The sequence below is a fragment of the Poecile atricapillus genome, chromosome 2, assembly GCF_030490865.1.
Source record: "Poecile atricapillus isolate bPoeAtr1 chromosome 2, bPoeAtr1.hap1, whole genome shotgun sequence".
Classification (NCBI taxonomy): domain Eukaryota; kingdom Metazoa; phylum Chordata; class Aves; order Passeriformes; family Paridae; genus Poecile; species Poecile atricapillus.
The window spans coordinates 107,568,474-107,585,286 of record NC_081250.1 but is presented as its reverse complement, the minus strand read 5'-3'; positions in this window follow the sequence as shown (position 1 = coordinate 107,585,286).

The window sequence follows — 16,813 nt, the reverse complement described above, 5'->3', positions numbered from 1 at the left end:
ACTATTATCAGAACAGTACCATAATTTACTCTTTGCTGTACAATTCTCACTTCATGACTGCTCCAAGAAATGATGCTGAGGTGGAGCAGCAGGTGGAGTCTCTCACAGAGTGCTTCCTCCCTGGAGCAGGAGGAGTGTGACTGGAAGCAGAGCCAGCTCCTCAGTCTGCTCCCCAGGGCAGACAGTTTAAACAGACCTTGTGTATGAAAGCAAACAACAGTTTTAGGAGGCTGAAAGTAGATCATGTCTCTTGGTTCATTAGCTCTAGCCCACAGCTCTCTCAGATACTACTGCCTGAAAAGTCCTTCCAGAAGTTCATCAAGTGCCATCTTCCGGTCTGGTAGGATTTTTTATTTCATTGTTAAAGAGCTGATCCAGGACCTATTTTTGCTAAAAACTGTATTTTTTATTTTTTTTTGTGTGTGTGTACTTAACTCCCTCCGAGTTTTCATTTTCTGAGCATGGGCAAGTCAAAATCTTCCAGTCTTTTCTATTGCAAAGAGCTCCCCCACTCTTCATGCCATCAGCCCATTCATAACATGTTTTTTAGGCTAACTTCATCCTTCTTGAACTAGGATGACCCAAAATGTGTGCAACATTCCAGTTTAAAACCCTTTCACTATTTACAAGAAGGAACTTTTTAATAAATAGCAGTTTACCCAACTGATGATTTGATGGGGAAGACAAGATATGCTCTGAGCTCCCAAAGGCTCTTGAGTCATTTCTTGCTCTAAAAAACACAAACAAGAATATGTGGCAAGACCATTGGTGTGTAAACAATTACAACACCCTCACTGCTGAGACTTGAGTTTGCATTTTTGGTTAAGCTGATTGCTCATTGAAAAGTGAATATATGGGCTTATTTCTGGAGAGGTAGTGTATTCAATGATAGTTCTGAACTCATGGACACATTCCCTTGATCTCTTTTTAGTTTAACATGTGAACAAATGAATTTTCTGTAATGATCATGTTTAATTATCTATCAATATATGTACTGGGCAGTTTGTTAAACAGTATGCTGACTATGGAAAAACTATTATGACCATATTTTTTAGAATAATATTAATTAGCCTTCATGATAAATTAACACCTTCCCTTCAGCAGTGCCACACACACCATCTCAAACATAGTATTAACTTACAGGTGATAACAAAGAAATGCTGTCCATCTAGAGTGTGGTCTCTAAGCAGGGAACCAGACAACAAACTATTCCAGGCTTGCTTGCTTATGATATAAATAATGTTGCTTTTACCCTTCTGTTGTTTTTTCTTGTAGATTCTCTTCTTGCTTTCTCTCCTGGCATTTTAAGATGTTTGGGACACAATAAATTACATTAGCAAGTCATTTGACCCAAGAGGTGTGTAACTGTAGAGCAAAACTGTCAGTACTGGGACCCAAAAGCAACACTATTCATCTCTCATTTAATGTAACACATTTTTTTTCTATCTCCATTTTGGTTTAGTTGGATTCAAAATGCCAAAAATACTAAGATCTTGCATAAGCCACAGTTTCCTCTTTTCAATCAGCAACAAGTCTCTTTTTCTCTAAAAATATACAGCTGGACATTTTTATAATTTTCTGCCAAACATTTTATTATTTTGGATTGTGGCTTTTCATGAGCAAATCATTTGGGTCGCATTGGGCATCTCCTTCTTCCTTCTTGAAATACTGTGGAAGCTTGTTGACATTTTGGAGCAAAGTAGCAGCAAGTGTTGCTCAACATGTAGCTTATTCCACAGAATTCACTTAATATACTTGAAATCTTCCTGTAGATTTGTTCACCTAATTGGTAACGTGTGACTCTATCTTATTAGACATTTGCTTTTTGCCATTAGGTATGGAACACTTTTTGACAGCCACTGTAGCAACAGGGTAACTTTTGTATATAGTAAATGGAGGCTTAGCAATTGCATATCATCCTGTACCCCAGAGAAACAAAAAATGATGATTCCTGATGCACACAGATGCTTTTTATCTTCAGGGAAATACCAAGCAACTCTCTTTGCACCAGCCTCTGATGCTGTTAATGTTCATAATTACTATATGTTTTCATAATAGCATATTAAGGTTTTTTCTTCTTTATTAGCACTTTCATTAGCCTTTGTTTACCTCCTAAAATGAACCCAAGTTCATTTTAGTTTGCTTCCTTGCTTTCTTAACTTTTTCTTGTACTAGTAATAACCAGCAAGTTGCTTCATTTTAGGCTGGAATGTTAACAGACTTAAGCTAAATTCTCTTTGCAGCTGGGACCTGTTTAAGCAGGTCCTGCAGTTGGCTCTCAAGAGCCCCATGACACAGGCTGGGGGAAGAGTGGCCAGAATGTGGACAGCCAAAAAGGACCTGGGGGTGCTGGTCAACAGCTAGGTGAACATGAGCCAGGCTGTGTCCAGGTGCCCAAGAAGGCCAATGGCATCCTGGCCTCTATCAGCAACAATGTGCCCAGCAGGACCAGGGCAATAACTGTCCCTCTGTACTCATCACTGGTGAGGCCACCATGAATCCTGCATTCAGCCTTTGACCCCAAACTACAACATACTGAGATGCTGGAGTGCATCCAGAGGGCAGTGGAGCTGGTGGAGGGTTTGGAGTAGAAGTCTGATGAGGAGAGGCTGAGGGAGCTGGAGTTGTTTAGCCTGGAGAAAAGGAGGCTCAGTGGGGACCTTATCACTCTACAACCACCTGAAAGGAGGGGGTAGCAATGTGAGGAGTGGTCTCTTCTCCCATGTAGCAAGTCACAAGGGAAGAGGAAATGGTCTCAGGTTGTGCCAGGGGAGGTTTGGATTGGATATTAGAAAAAAAATTCTTCTCAGGGTTTGTCGAGCATTGGAAGAGGTTGTCCAGGGAAGTGGTTGAGTCATCACCCCTGGAGGTACTTAAAAGATGTGTAGATGTAGCAGTTGGGAACATGGTTCAGAGGTGGACTTGGCAGTCCTTGGTTAACAGTTGGACTTGATGATCTTAGAGGTCTTTTCCCAACCTAAATTATTCTATGATCCAAAGTGTTGGCTGAGTGTTACCACCTCTCTGTGAATCTAGAGGGCCAGAGGTTCAGATGTTATAAAGTGTATGTGTCACTTGCCAGGGTCAAGCACCCAGCAACAGGTAAAAGTTCCTGTACAATAAAGGCAGTGATGTATGTTCAAAGTTTGTATCTGCACAAAAGGCTGTTTGGTCTCAGAAGACGTACCTGCTCATGTCTAGACTTCATTGTTTATAAAAAGAAGACCAAAGAGGGAAAATAACCTCTTCCTTTTGAGGCATCTAAATATAGGATGAATTTAGGTCATTTTCTTTGTATCATTAAGACATATCCAGCGGTATATCAGATGTACCACATACACACCTTGGGGAAGCCTCAAGAGTTAATGCAAACCCAGGAGCTTACATATGAAAGCAGTGGGAACATTCAAAAAGAAAATGTTTCAGCCTATCAGTCTTGATAAAGGCCACGACGGGTAAAAATGTCAGCTTTATGTGTGTTCCAGCCACTCTCAATCAATCTACTTTGGTATGTAGGTTACTGAGTGTGTCTTCCCCAAAGCATTGAAGGCTTTAAATCTTGTGCCCAGAGTGATGCCATTATTTTCATGATAAAATTGATCCAGGCAGACATCAGCTTTCATTTTCATGGTACCAGACTGGTGGGATTGTACTTTTCAGCTCAATGATTCTAGAAATTCACATTGCAGTGGTGATGTATTAAATTGATTCTCTTTTGCTTTATATATCACTAACACTGCACAGGGGAAGTGATTTTTTTTTTCCTTTCTGCCCACATCTGGCATGAGGTAACTGAATTGCTCAAAACCAGGGGAATTTAATAATCTTTCCACAAGGTCTTACAGTGAATGCAATTAGGGTGTTCTAATTCAACCATTGTATTATTAAATGTGCTGAAAAGGATTCAGTGATGAAATGAAATGAGAAAAATTGCATTTTAAGACCTGATGCGTAGCATGCCTTCCCTGTTTCCTTGCTTTTTCCCACACTTGGTTCTGTCCCTTTTTTACTCTTGAAAGTTACACCACCTCCTCTGTAGCCTCTACTGCTATCATATGCTGTAGTTATATCTCATCTCATGAATGCTTTTTCGTCTCCTCATCTTTTCCCAATTCTCTCTCAACACTCACCCCTCTTGTTCATCTCAAACAGACATCATCTGCAAGTTGTCCTGTCCTTGTCCTCTTCACCACCAGTAACATGCCAAATCCTCAAACAGTAGCACAGCCCTGGACATCACAAAAGTGAACTGCAGGACAAAATCACTAAATGTCTCCAGTGCACAAGAGAAAATGGAAGGAAACCTTCAAGCAGTTAAGAATATCTGTTTAAGGGAGCAGACACAAGATTCAAGCACAATGTTGTCCAGTTTGGTGGTTACTTTTCATGCCAAGCAGCATGATAGAGTAGACAAGGCAGAAAGCAGCTCTTGACGCAATCACAGGTCTCAAAACCCCTGAGCATCTTCAGGTCATCAAACATTTTTTATTTATATCCATCTGCTTGTTAGACTTGAAATAACCTTTCCTGTGACATACTCTGACCTGGAAGAATTTACCCACAAATTTAAACCTTCACAGATCCATAGGGAGTCGATCAATGGGTGCTGTCACCTGCAATTCCGTTCTATGTAACAGCTTCCTTCTCAAAAGAAAGGTATTTCATTTAAATTAATTTTGTAATTTAGCAATTGATTTTGTTTTAAAAGTTTGATTTTTCAACTTTCCTTGAGTATTTTATAGACATAAACACCAACCTCCATATTTATATGCCAGTGTCATAGCATCTTAATGAATTGATGATACCTAAAATTATTATCTTTGTTTCAATGAGAATAGCATTCACCTTAAATCCTTGCGGCGTTGAGAGCATTTCCAGGGGATGCCCTTCAGTTTCTGCAGAACCCTGCTGCTTCCATCTCTATCAAAGTCTGTGACAGTTCTCCTGAGCATTTGCTTCTGCAGAAACACAGGTGTTAATTCTCAGCAACTCTGCATGTCCAACCTGCTGTGAAAATTACAGAAACTCGGAGCTGTTCTAATTTCTTCTCTGCTTCCCACTGCCTCTGAGGGAGCAGCTCTCCAGCACTGTCCCATTTCTTCTCCCAGTTTCCTTCCCTGATGTCTATTGGACTTTACAAGGGAAATAGAAGTCATAAGGATGCGTATCTACCAAAAGTGGGGAGTCTCTGCGTGCAACAGCTACGTCCTACTGTGAAGATCCACTGCCGATAAAGCCCCTCAACCTAAGCAAGTTAATACAAAGATTCCCTAGAGTAGCAGAGTCTCAAGTCATTTTTCTTCATAGAAATAATTTGTTTAATCAGCTCAGGAAAGTGTGCATAAATGTTGATATTCTCTTCTGAAAGAGTAAGATTTAAAATTCCTTTCCTTATTGAACAATATTTTAGCTATTCGTGCAGATCTCCTATACTTATCTGAAAGATGGAGGAAGATTAGAGTGTTATAAACATTTCCCATTTCATGTGCTATGTACTGGGGCTTCATAACTAAACTTCTCCAGGCTAAGTCCATAATTTAAATAACACTGGAATATCAAAACAAATCAAACTTTCCTTTCCAGGATCATAGGATGCCTAAAAGTCTAGATCCAAACTCATACTTCTAAGAAGCTTGAATGTGGCCACATTATTGATTTAAAGTGGAGTTTTTCTCATGTTACTCCCTAAGTCTGGTGGCTGCTTAGGTGCTATCTAATATACAGAATTATTTGAGTCTGAAGCCATTACATCAGGGTTGCAGAGAGCGTTATCTATCATACTTGAAGCAAGTCCATTGACACTTGAGGCTTTTCAGGCCATTCCAAAATAATATTGTTCAAATTAAGGACTCTCTACTAATTTATTGGCAGGAATATTCTGATCAGTCATATACCAGACTCCATGCTGATGCTTTCAACACCCACACTATTTCCATTCTCTGGAATTGTCACCTTTATTTCACTTCTAAACTATCAGTCTTTGTTCTGCTAGTCCTTTCTTTCATCCTGCTTTCCTTCAAAATTCTTTTTCCTTCCCTTTTCCTTTTCTTTCTTAACCAATTAAAACAGAAATTGAACTAACGTGACATTTACCTCTGCTGTAACATGTGTCTTCATGGTGGTCCAGATCCCTTCCCAATATTGTATCTGGATTGTTTTTTTAGATTTATGGCATAGACTCTATTCCACTGTATGGGCAGTGTAGTACAGTAAGGCCTGATTTTTAAGTTGCCCTATATGATTATAGATAATTATTACTCATAATTAAGAATATTGAAATTTCCAGAACATTATTTCTTACTAAGATCACAATCCAAAGATTACTGAAGCTAGAGGAATGACTTCTGCTGATGTGAATGGTCATCACTTTAGACCAGGGCACTCTAGTTGGTGTAGTCCAAAATGAGGACTCAACACTTGGGAAGTTAATGTATACTAAATCAAATCTTTTGAGGATGAGTCATCACGACACTCAGCTCTGCTCAGTGACATTTAATAATAGTGTTACAGATTTCCCAAAGTAGCCTTTCATATCTGCATAAAAATGTAAAGAAGCAAATACTGAACCAGCTTCTTGTATAATGAAGATGGTAGAAATTGTACAGCTTTTACCGCTGTGATTCTTTTATCTCCTTTCAATTTAACATTCAGAGTTGGTGCTTTTGAAATAGAAAGAAGTTTTCTTAAGGGATAACAACACTGCAGGGCTTGGAATTACACAACTGAATAAGAATATTGAGAAGGCTGCATACATCTCCCAGACAAACACTTCCAAGTAACCACCACTGGTAACCAAACATAGTCCCCCAGCCCATCTCAATGTGAATATGGTTTCCAGAAAGTACTGGCTCATGCAGCACTATTGCAATAAAAATATTTATTTATAGACTTCTAATAGTTTCTCTATCACAGTTGCAAATTCTGACTTCATTCTTGAGCCTCACTAGGGTATTATTTGCTTGTGGAGGGAGTGCAGAAATACAAGGCAAAACAACCCATTAAATACACAAAAAGGTCTCTTGGATTTCATCACATGGTGTGCACTACTTTGTGGCTTTCCAAAGGATGATGTAAAGTATCAAACCACTGTTGTCTTATATCTCCTGCAAGCTCTGGGATTTCAAATTGTCTGGCAGGTGCTAACTTCTCCCAAAACCATGACCTGCTGTTAGAAGATAAGTTTTGCTGAGTTCTCTGAAGTCAGTTCACCCAGGAGATGGAGCTCATTTGGCATTTTGTGGGTTTTGTGTTTGCTGCTGCGCACAGAAGTCTCTCTGTCTAATCAAGCTCTGATAAAAAAGACTTGGGAAAGGCTCCCAGACCTTTTCTGTATGAAAGAGCTCAAAAGTGAGATATATTTTTATTTTTTTAATGCCAGCACAGGATAAAAACATGAGGTGGATGGGCACAATGTGGGGAGAGATGTTTTATAGTGCTGGAATCAGAGCAACTCCACACTTTAGGACAGCAGTAAGACAAAAATCCACAGTGAAGCACAGTCTAACAAGCTCATGTGAGACTGACTATATCACTAAAGACATAGTGATCACCAGACCACTGCAAATATATTGGTGACTATAAACAAACATTATCAGTCTTACAGCTAGGATGGATGAGCTGAAATGGCATATTTAAAATGGAAGTAACCCTATAGTCACACATATTATTTAGGAGAACAAAGATGATCAGTGACCAATTGTAATGCTATGATACAAAGGAAACTCAGTCAACAAGTTCATTCAGTTTTCAAAGTACTAGGGAATATAAGATTAAATAATCACCTTAGAAATAATTTGTGATGTGGCTTGGAAGCCCACACACATTAAGCAGTGGATATCTTTAGTCTTCCACATCCCACTGAGGAAGAGAGATAAACAAATCTGGGAAAGCACACAATGATCAGACGCTCCCACATGCTGCATCTGTGTCAGCTGTAACACAAGGGCTGTTTTTCAGACACAGGAAACAACTCTTCAGATTAGCTAGTCTGACCATTTGCAAGAAGATATGTAAACTGTAGTTTTAGTTGATTTTAAGTAGGATTTTAAAAGAAGGTTCAGGATGCAACTGTGACCCTATAATAGTGAGTATAATGCATTTAAATTCAGTGTCTTCCTTTCAGAGGAAAAAATTTCTAAAAAATCACACTAAGTAACACCTGATTTTTAAAAGTAGACCTACAGAAACAAAGCAAATAACTTAAAGCAAAATAATGATGGCTTCTGTAATATAAAATGTGCTTTTGCTCTTGCTTTTGCTCTAAGGACTAAACATCAGAGGCTCAGGTTAAAGGTATATTACTCCAAAAGATTCAAACATGCCAGTACAGATAAATGTTAGAATAAATGAGGCTATTATGAGTAAACAGGTGTTTTCCAAAAAAAAAAAAAAAAAAAAGGGGGAATTCATGCATAGGTGAAGAAACAGATAAGAATACAAACATTTAAATTTATAATATTAATCTAAATTTTATATATATGTGTGCTAAGATATACTAATGAAAGCAAGAAAGACTTAAAACATCTATTCTAGAAAGAGACAAAAAGAAAGAAAGGGGAAAAAACCCAAAAAGGCCTACAAGAAAGTTTGTGGGATCAAAACTCATCAAAGGGAAACACATTGCAAAATCTATCCAACTTATTTGTATTAGCATGCACATCAGAAGCTAGAAAGTTTTCACACCTCACACATGGGGAATGAGCTTGAAAAATGTATTACAAAAAAGTGTCAGTGAAGATGTTTCAGGCAAAATTAGTAATTCAAATCATAACAAATCAGGAGGTAGGATTTTTTTTTTTAGCCCAAAAGCTCTGAAAGAACTCAAATGTGAAGTTGATCACCACCAAATTTAGCTTGAATCTTAGTTTATCTGACAGTTCTGTTTCATAGCATAGGGCTGAAAAATGGCAGCCATGACACACTCTTTAGAAAAGCCTTGCAAAACTTCAAAAACTACAAACCAGTAAGCCTTACGCTGGCACCAGGAAAATGCCTAAAGCCATAGTAAAGAGTGGAATTGACAGACATGGGGCTAAGCCAATTTTGGTAAGGTCAGCCCCTGTTAGTGTTCCTGAATCTATTCTGAAGAAGTCAGTAAGAGCACCAGCAAGTGGTGTTCAGCTCACTTAGTAGGGTTTATTCACGGCTACAAAGTGTGCTCAGACTTCCAGCTCACAAACCCACTAGGCTTTTATGGAAGATGGATGTCTTTTCTGCTTTTATAAGGCATCACATGAGGATTTCCCAAGGCTCTCAATGATACCCCTGTCTCCACCAAAGCAAATGGGAATCTTGTTAGAAGCAGGATGAGGTTGGGAGCTTTTAAGCATTTTCTTTTCTGTTTATGCATTTGCAGTGGCACATCTTTCCTCCTTCATTTATTATCTTTCTTGACTTCCTTTTAATGAGTTATTTTTATTTGAATTCTACTTTTCTGTTGCTTATCACCCCAAGTGCCTCTGCAGGAAAGTGGGGCATACTGTGCCCTTTGTAAATTAAGTATTAATTACATGATTAATTATTATTATGTGCAGTTCCCTGCAAGGTCTTATACAAAGACAGTTAAAATGCATAAATTCTCCAAGGTATGTCTGCAGAGTGATTATGGACTTCACGCTTATACAAAGCTATTGATTTTTCTCGTGTACTCTAGTCTATAATACCATATTCTGTACCAAATAGACACTATTTTACTATGTTCTTCCTCTTTATGATCAAGCTTTGTATAAAATTTTACACAAAGGTAAGGGTAAAAAAAGGAAACTCACACATAGACAGAAATTTGTTTCCTGAAAAAAAACCTATTCCCTTGGGAAGTGGGGAAATTGTACTTAATCTTTGTTTTCATTATTTGTCCTATATTGCCATTTTGTTTTCACACAACCCTACAATGACATTAATGAACCTTGCAGGCAGTGAAAGAATTCGCACTCATTGGTAAACTCTTAAGAAATATTGCAGGTATTTTTAAGCAAAGTCTGCTTTGGCAGTGGTTACCCGACAGCAGCAGCTTGGGTCCATGGGGAATTTACATTTTCATTTATTTCAGAGGCTCTTGTGACCCTTTTGAATTTTTGTGCCTCTGTTTTCCTCCAGAAGCAGAAGACCAGAAACTGCATGTTGGAGGGTCAGTACAGCCTTCCTCAGGGACATCCTGCACTCACCCCAATTCTGGGAGTTCACAGTACTCAGAGGAACATCCCTCAGAACATTTTCTTCCATTCAGTAAAGCTATGAAGGCAGATGCTTCTGAAAACACCAAAAGACAGAGATGAAGTGATTGTCATAGAAATTCAGAGTGAAAGAAGGGTACAGACAACATGGGCTGAAGGCCCTGCTCCATGGGCTTCTCCAGTATGGCAGGCCACAGTCCTGGAAACCACAGACGTAGGGACTTCCTGCACCAGGGAGGGTTTGTCTGCACCTTCCTTCCATCTGACTCAAACACAGTCCTGTTCCTTCTCCTCCTGATCCTCACATGATGGTGGTGAGCGGGGAAGATCTTAGTTAAAAGGTTCAATATGAGAAATTCACATTCTCAGCAGTACTGGAAGTTTTTCTAATCCTATTAAACCTCACTGCTACTGTCATAACAGATGTTCACCAGCAATAATCAAAACAATACAAAAAATACACAGCTTCTCCTTCCTGGGGAGAGAAATGTTCTGATTCATAGATTAGATTTTTTTTAAGACAAATTGTCATCAATTTCTCTAAAAATGATCTTTTTTGACAACATGAGAACATTCTCCTCTTCATGCAAGGGTATGGATGCCATTTGCCCCACCGACTATTAAGCCCCCATCCTAGAAGGAGAAATCCATCTGCTTCTATGCCCGTGCTTTAAACCATCTTTACTGAACATTTTGCTAAACCACCTCAGTCCCATTTGTCAATTGTAGCCTTTGTGTGATTCTTGTAGGCAAGTCAGAAGCCATACTAAAACCTTCTTCTGCCCCTCCTGTGGCCCAGGCTATGGACAAGTGACAACAAGTTGATGGACAAGCACATGCTTGTAAATGTTGGTACTGTTATTTTATTCTGGGTACAACTTCTCTTTTAAAAAAGCTTTTGTACAACCCTTGATTTTGCAGTAACAACCTTTGATTAAGTCAATAATGTTATTGCAAATTATGTAACTAATCTTCTCCAGTTATTTATGTATAGTTACATTCAAAAAAAAAAAAATTACCATAATAACTATAGTATGGTGAAAGCAGGACTATCTGAGTTGCCCTAATGGCCCAGGGGTCAGTACCCATCTCTGATCAGGTTCAGATGTTGATTTTGTACAGGCACTGATACCTGAGCCGTAAAAGCCTCAAGGCTATTTCTGTCTTGAATATGAGGCTGGAGAAAGTGGATGTCTGTGCCTACATCTGCACTCCCACTGAGACAAGGTAGAAAGAGAGAGACAAGGTAGCAGGAGAGAGTCAGGGGTGCCTTTCCTGCTGACAGATAGGTCAACAACTTCCAGGTATCAGCCAGCGCTGAAATGTGGTACAACAGGAAAGTAAGAGCAACGCTCTCTAAAATGATGAAATAGAACAACACAGCTGCCACCACAGAGTTTGCATTAGAGAGATGGAAAAACACTGGTAGAGAGGAACCAAGTAAGCCATACTTTAGGTACTTGGCACACCAAGTAACCATCACCTGGAGGAATTGTCTCACAAGTTGACACAAGGTGTGCAACGGGAACTAGAGTTCTGAACAGGAAATCATGAAGGGAGCCAGAACAAAAGCAAAACTTCTTCCTTCCAAGCAGCTTTGACACATGACTGTGAGTACTGCTGGACTGGGACGCAGCTCACTCTGCCCACCAGAGCCAGTGCATGGAAGGAGAGTGGCAAGAGACGTGAGCATCAGGGCTCAAGTGTCAAGCCAGCTTGACACTTGCCTTCATCCCTGGATTTGAGGCACTCTCCCATTACACATCCTTCAGTAGCACATGCAGCAAAAACACCATCCCAAAACAAGCAGGTTTGCTGAACACGGTTGCCAGAGGCAGAAGGTGGCAGGAGAGGAAAGGTATTGCAGGCGTTGCAAGGGGAGAGTGGTGTGCATTGAGTGACAGCAGCAACACCTCCACTGCCCTTCCATGAGGCTGAAGAGATCATTCTCAGCTCCCAAAGCTGGCACTGAGACAGCCCAGACCCCTGCCCCACCTCTGCCCCTCATGTCAGGTGACCCACCACACTGCAATGCCACCCAGTAGCTTGGCCATGTCCTGGCTCCTGGCGCTGCCTCAGCAGCACATCCAGGAACAGCCACAGCCAATGGTGAAAAGAGGTTGTAAAGCAGGGATGTTCACGGACTCAAACTTTAAGTTCTGTCCCTAAAATGAATTAGAAGCATCTGGCTGTTTTGCTGTTGGTGGGTAATGATGCAGCCCCGTCGCAAGCCCAGATGTGATTCTACATTCCTGCAGCTGTTCTGGTGGGAGTTTCAACACCCGAAACATCTGCTATTGGGAATCAGAGGCACGATACTTACATGATCTTTTAGGGCTGTTATTTTTGTATGTTTGCAATTTTGTTTTTTCCTTTCCTTTGGAAAATACATTCTATTTATGTAACAACGCTTTCTGTTCCTCCAGTAGTGACCTCTCCCCCCGTGAGGGTATCCCCGCGTAAGGTTGTTCTGCATTTCTGCAGCGTTGTGCATGAAATGCAGCAGATTCGTGTGTCACGAATGAGGTTTATGGGGGCTGAAGCTGCAAAACACTATGGTCTGTCATGTAAATATGTATGTAGGGAGCTGCTAAAATGAAATCATTACTGTCTGCTGCAAAAACATGTATCTGGACCATCTTTATAGTACAGAAATGTCCATCTATCAGGTAATTACATACTTAGCCTGTGGGAGAAAATGTTGTTTTGACATCCAGTAGTTACTTAAATCCATTCAAAAAACAAAAAATCATCAAGGCAAAGGAGATGAGAAGCCTGTACTGTGACTTTACACAGACAATAAAGGGAAGATGAAAGCTTTCAGGAGAAAGTGAATTCTGAGCTGTGTGGAGGTGGTGAAGCCTTATAATGCCCAGACTTATCTACTAAATTTTGTAGGGAAAAAAATGCAGTTCGACTGGGACCTCTAAATACCAGGATTAATCCTGAAGTGAAAGTTCATTATTATATTACTCAAACCCATTAGAAACAGATTTTCTAATGGAAATGCTGACTTTGCACTGTAACACAAGCAGTCAATATTATAATTTCTTATTTCCTGTTTCCATGGACAGTTAATACATTGGAAAGAAACAGAGGAACCTGGAAAATTTATACAAGAAACCATGTCATGCCATTTCTTACCATGCTGTTAATTATAGTTCAGTTCCCGCTGTGTGACTTGGCACAGGTTTGCCAGCCCCCTGCATCTGGAAGTCATCCCTTGCCCTCCCGCTTCAGGAAGTTATTCCTACACCTTTTAGGTGCTGCAAAGGACGTGCTATGCCACCAAGACTTCTGTGTGCTGGTCAACACCCACGAAAGCAGTAATCATCACACCTCTGGTCCTCATGTTATTGTAGAGAAGAGAGGGGCAGGGAGGCCATGGCAAGGGTCACAGGGCTGGTGGGAGGGTCCATCTGCACCGAGCTGCAGGCAGCACAAAACCCAGAGAAGAGAGGAAAAAGCCAAAATAGGCAGTAAGAGAAGGTGGGGACGCCAGGGACAAGGAGGCAGGGGCAGAAAAATCATAGGTGCAAGTGTCAAGAAATGAGAAAATGGAAAGGTTGGTCAGAAAAGGAAGGAAGGAAAGCAGTCTGGAAAACTGCTGCCCTCAGAAACATTGCCTTATTCATGCACTGCACTGTGGGGCTGTCTGGAGAAGAGCCACTTCTGGACAGGGTAAGGGCTCCTGGGACAAACTGGAAAGCCTTGAATTCCGCCTCAGCATAGAGAAGCAATGAGGTAATGGAGCTGAGGAGGGAGACGGGAGTGGAGGGAAAGGCACATCAAAGACATCAAGTAGAAATATTATCTTCTTTCACAGTATGGGACGAATCCCCCATTTCACTCTTCCATGTTTTCTTTGGATTGTTTTCAAGCAGGGCACCCTGGGTTCCTTGCTACCTCTTGAGAAAAGAAACTCCAGCAAAGCAAGACCAGCTCCTCACTTTGGCATCTCAGTCAGCAGTAATTTATATTGCTGTTCCTCCTTAATAAAATCCATCGTGCACTCCAAAAGAGTAACTAGGACACTTAGTTTTTATTCCACATGCATCTCATTTGTCTTCAGCAGGTTCTTCCATAATCTCATCATTATTGCAATCACCCTCTGAGGACAGCTGACTTGCATTAATCAGCTAGGCCTCTCATCCCTCACTAGATTCTTTACAGTTTTACTGTGCCCTTGGGCATCCTAACTTTACTTGAAAAATTAATAAACCTCCCCTCTCTTATCTTACCTTATTAATGTCTGTCTTTGTAACCCATTATCCCTGCATCTCTTCAGTGACCATTTGAGGATGTGGTTACCACCAAAGGATTGTGCCCTGGTGAGGCAGCACACGAGAGTGCCCTACATAATTGAAAAAAAAATGAAAAAAAAAAAGAAAATGAAAAAAAAAAAAGAGGGGTGGAGGTGATGAGAGAAAGAAGGAAAAGGACCATGAAAACTTTCAACCAGCAGAATTGTTTACAAGGGAGAATAAAAATATGGGAGATGCTAAGAACAAAGTATAGACTATTCAGATTTTTCAAAGAGTTCCTTTTTGCCTTATTCCTCATGTCATGTAAGCAGCCCCTTGTCCTGCAGTCCCCCCATGCATACCCCAGATCACACCTGCAGTCCCCCCATGCAGACCCCATCCCTCCCTGCTCCCCTTCCCTCTCACGCACCCTATTAAACATGACTCGCTCATTTTGGATGTTTTGAAATCCTGGTACATTAATCACTTGTGTTTGCACACACTTTATGTGGGTTGTTGGTCATGGTCTGTAGTTATACTGGCTGTCTCCCTTGCTTGCTTAAAAGTACAATCCAATTGAAAATAAAGATTTTGCAGGTTTGCTCATTTCACACAGCGATAGCAGCTGGTAAGTGTCTTTCGCAATTCATCAGAGGCCTCCCAGACCACCTGCTCTTGGCATCCTGCAAACAGCTGGCTCTGTGTAAGTACCATAAGCTATTATCTTACTCAATAAATAATGAAATAAAGGAAGAAAGCAGGACAAAACCACATCTTTGTAAATAACATACATTCACGACTAGCCATTTCTCCTGCTTTGGTGATGAAGAAAATCAAGTTAGGATCCTTTACTGGCTTTAGCAGTACCTTAGCATAGAAGATGGGGATAAATCAACACCAATACATAGGGCTTTGTATTTTTCTTTCTTTCTTTCTTTTTGAAATCTGCTCTATTTCTGAGAAGGCCATAGGGAGCTTTTATGAAACTTCAGCTAATGTCACCAGATGTCCCACTATTGAGAGGTGACTCTTGGTCTTTGAAAGACTGCCCCACTTAGATTTATTTTTTTTTTTAAATGAACTTTTGTCCTCTCTTTCTGGTCCCAAGAGTAGATATGAGGTCACTTTCTCCTCCCCAATGCTCTGCTGCCCATGAGGCTGCTGCCAGGTGTCCTCCAGGCTGGGGGAAGACCTGCCAGCTTGTCCATCAGGAGACAGGCTGGAGCTAAGGTCAGAAAGGCCATGAGCCACTGGAGTTGGAGCATGAAACACATCCCTGTGACTGGGAAGCAGTTTCAGAGATGAGAAGGAGGAAGTAGATGATGGAGGAAACAGTGCCAAACTATTCCCTCTGAAGACAAATAAAGGTTTTAATAGGAAAGTGCTGCATTTTGGGCACAAAGCCTGTAACTCATAAGGATTTTTATTTTTTAATCTATGAATTCTGCGAGGCGCATCTAACAGATTTCTTGCGCTGCAAACAAAGGCAATAAATAAATGCAATCTGTTGCATGAATGATTTATATCGGCACAATTTAAATTTAGGGTCTGATTTACCTTATTTTTTTAAATGGCCTCCTGTTTTATGTCTGCCATAAACTGAGGATGCAAGGGGTGGCAGTCGGAGACTTGACTGCCTGAGCAGTGGAGAAAACTGGGAAGTTCAGAGTCTGCCACGGTTTGCAGACACAAAGCCACTCTTTCTCCCATGGAGGAAAGCCTTGCTCTGCAGGCTGCCTCATTCCCTTTAATGGCAGTCCTCCTGTAGGAAGGTATTAATCACTGCAAGAAAAGATGTCTGACCCCAGCTCCTGCTATTGCAAGTGAGGACTGGGAGAAGGGTATTTAAAAGCTTGCTCTTAACATCCTGTAAAAAAAAAATAAAAAATACTTGTGATGGTTTTCACAGCAATTATTTCCTCCATCTTGTCTTTCAACCACCCTATGATATTTGCTGCTGAAACTGCAGACCAAGGTATCATTCCGTCTCCTGAAATAAGGTGGAGCAGCTGGCTCCAAAAGTGGGGTGGAAGGGAAGGATCTCTAGTTTGATCCCATCTGTCCCAGGCAGCATTGCTGCACTGGCAGTGGGATATTTCAGTTTTCTGCCCTCAGAGATCAGTGGCAAGTTAATACCTTGCTGACACGGCACACAGCCAGGAGAGGGTGAGGCAATACTCTGCCTCAGAGAGATGTCTCTGTTGGGCCCCTTAAAATCCTGTGACTGACAGGGCCATGCCATGCACTTCTAATGCAACATTTAAATATCCCAGGAAGCATGACAAATGTTCGTGACATCAGTGCAAGTTTTCTTTGTTCCACGGCAACTTTCCTGCCCTTTCTGGTGTCTCCCTCCTCTTGTTTTCAAGAGCAGTCAGCTCCAGAGACCAGCTCACA